The sequence below is a fragment of the Mizuhopecten yessoensis genome, unplaced genomic scaffold (genome assembly GCF_002113885.1).
Source record: "Mizuhopecten yessoensis strain PY_sf001 unplaced genomic scaffold, ASM211388v2 hete_36105404, whole genome shotgun sequence".
NCBI lineage: Eukaryota > Metazoa > Mollusca > Bivalvia > Pectinida > Pectinidae > Mizuhopecten > Mizuhopecten yessoensis.
In genome coordinates this window covers 1-2,751 of record NW_018483992.1, presented here as the reverse complement: position 1 = coordinate 2,751, position 2,751 = coordinate 1, and the positions used below count along the sequence as shown (strand labels likewise).

Genomic DNA, 2,751 nt, shown 5'->3' with positions numbered 1-2,751 from the left:
AGAAATTAACATATGGTTTTCAAAAATAAGATATGATCGTCATGGGAGAAAAAGTCCCAAAAACTTCTGATGGCTGGTCATTATGGTCATCGAAATTTCATTAGTTAATTCTTAAGTCGTAAAAAAGACAATGAATAAACCTTGTGTCTTGTGCAGAATTTAAAGCAGTACATTAGAAGCCTGACTTTGTGTATTTATGAAATTAAAGATACAAGTACTTATACGATTGTCGTAAAGCTGAAGAAAAAAAAAAGGTCAATCCCATCATCAGTGGTTAAGGTGTTTAGATGGTCCATTGTTTTTCTTTCTTTTGCATGAAGTTTATTTGGTAATTATCTAACAAAAGAACTTGAACCAATTATCCATGTATGAAATAACATCACCAACAGGTGGCCATCTTGAATATTGAGAGTTAAAGTTTGATAGTGCTATTTTATTTCTCGGAAAGCACTTGTGGGTATCATTCTCAAATTTCACATGAAGGTTCCCCATATTCCTTAAATATGCATATCAAATTTTAGGGCTGATTAGTAAACCAAGATGGCCAACAGGTGGCAATCTTGAATTTTGAGGAGTAAAGTTTGTTGGTGCAACCTCTCAGAAAGTAACTGAGAGATCTTTCTGAAATTTCTCTTGTAGGTTACCAATAGTCCATCATTGTGCATGCATGATTTATTTTGAGACTTAATGGCCACCAGACCCCCATCTTGAATTTTGACAGTTTAAGTTTGTGTAACAGGAAAGAGAGTAGTCTCATATTTTGCCAGTAGTGTGACCGCCTTTCAAGGTCACATAGTAAAATAAATAAAGGGACCAAAAACATACAGTGTAGAAAGAACAAATAAAAGTCAGATGTGTGATTCAGGCTCTTTTATATATAAGTTTTAACTACCACATTCTTTTCACTTTACCATATATATATATATCTATACATATGTACATGTATATTACCTAGGAAGCGTTATAAATATCCCTATCAAAATAGTTGTAGTTCAGTTACCGGTATACTGAATATGTTGCTAGATATGCTGGAGTATTATTTTTTATGCGAAATGTAGTAAGAAGTTTTTATCATTTGTTATATCTGCGTATCGTTTTTCAAAATTATATTTTTCTTCTCTGCTGCAAGATAATTAACAGATGTTTAATTGTGTGTGGGTTTTTTTGTTATTTGCATCTGGATAAAGTGGATGGATATAATAATATTGACAGCTACTACATGTATGTCCTCGTTTATATTTGTTTGATATTTTATTACAGGTATACTACAATGTGCACTAATTAAGAAGATGGAGACATAATTGTTGTTACCATGGAGACCACAGCACCTTCTCTCCTTCACTGTCCTTCAGAATATTCCGAGTGGCAGTGTTTACCAGATAACATACTACTACACATCTTCTCATACTTACCAGCCTCCTCTGTCCTTCAGGCTTCAATCACATGCAGGTATGTAGATGAAAGGTCAAATGCCTTATGTACGCGGTAGATGTCAACTGACAGGTTTGCTTTTTAGGAGTGTGTGTTGATAGGATGCTGGTATGGTAACATGATATGTCATATTGTACATGTGACTGAATCATGTAACCATAAATAACATGTGAAAGGAAGGAAGGTCATGAAAATGGATTATTCTGTGCATGAGCAGAATATCAATTAATGGTTTCTGTATATTAAAGGAAACACACAAGTTATTTAACTTTTTTCTCCCACTCTGGAACAACACCTGCAACAACAAGGTACAAGCAAGCACAATTTTTTGAAGAACTATAACATGATATGTTCTGTCAATAATTAAACTTATTTTCTCTATAACACTTTTACAATAACAAGTGGGCAAGACAGGCCCCTTGGGACTCTTGTATACATCGTATTTAAGTGACAACTATGTTAGTGTAGTAGAATATTATTCCACTGTATCCATGTGAAGCTCTTTAAAGTGGCCCCATCATCGGTGGAAAATGTCTTCATATAACCTTAGCTGTTGCATTAGTATGCTAAACTCTAAACAAATTAAACAAACATTGAAAAATTCTTTTAATTTGAATATTCCATACAGATTGTATGTTATGTCATGAATTTCAACTATGTGATATGCTCACTGAATCTTTTTTCAGGTGTTGGTATAGAGTAAGCAATGACGAGTACTTGTGGAGGTCCATGTTTTACCGTCACTGGCAGATTGACAGATCTGTCCCCATTGCACCCGGCAGAACATCCTGGCTACAGGAGTACAAACGTTTATACTACCGCACACCCGTCATTGAGAGTGAGGTCATCAGACAGCACAGTGATCAGGTCCTCCACGTCAGCTTCTCTCATCACGGCAAGATGTTTGCCACTTGTTCAAAGGACGGCTATATACGGGTATGCATGTTCAAGATACTACTGTTCACCAGGAAATTATTGCAGCAGTCTAACTTTCACCTTTTTCGCCCTCTACAATGAATTAGGCAAATTTATCATCAGAGCAAATATTAGTACACATACTTTGTATTGTATCTACATGTGAAGGGTGAACTTAATGCTGGCCGAATATGTATTGCACCGGTGAAGGGTGAACTTAACGCTGGCCAAATATGTGTTGCACCGGTGAAGGGTGAATGTTTGACCCGGCTTTCCCCGTTTAGTACCATACATCATGTGTATACTGACTGTTGTGTTTCGAAACATATACTCCTGCTTTCATTAATTGCATTCATGAAATCTGTATTAATTATAATACAGAGTGATAGAGTGAAAGTTTTATTT

At 35.5% G+C, this 2,751-nt stretch overlaps 1 pseudogene; it reads left to right on the top strand.

The window, feature by feature from the left end:
* The first annotated feature begins 1,265 nt into the window (after positions 1-1,265).
* Positions 1,266-2,367, top strand: LOC110444364 (annotated as a pseudogene).
* The last annotated feature ends 384 nt before the right edge of the window (positions 2,368-2,751 follow it).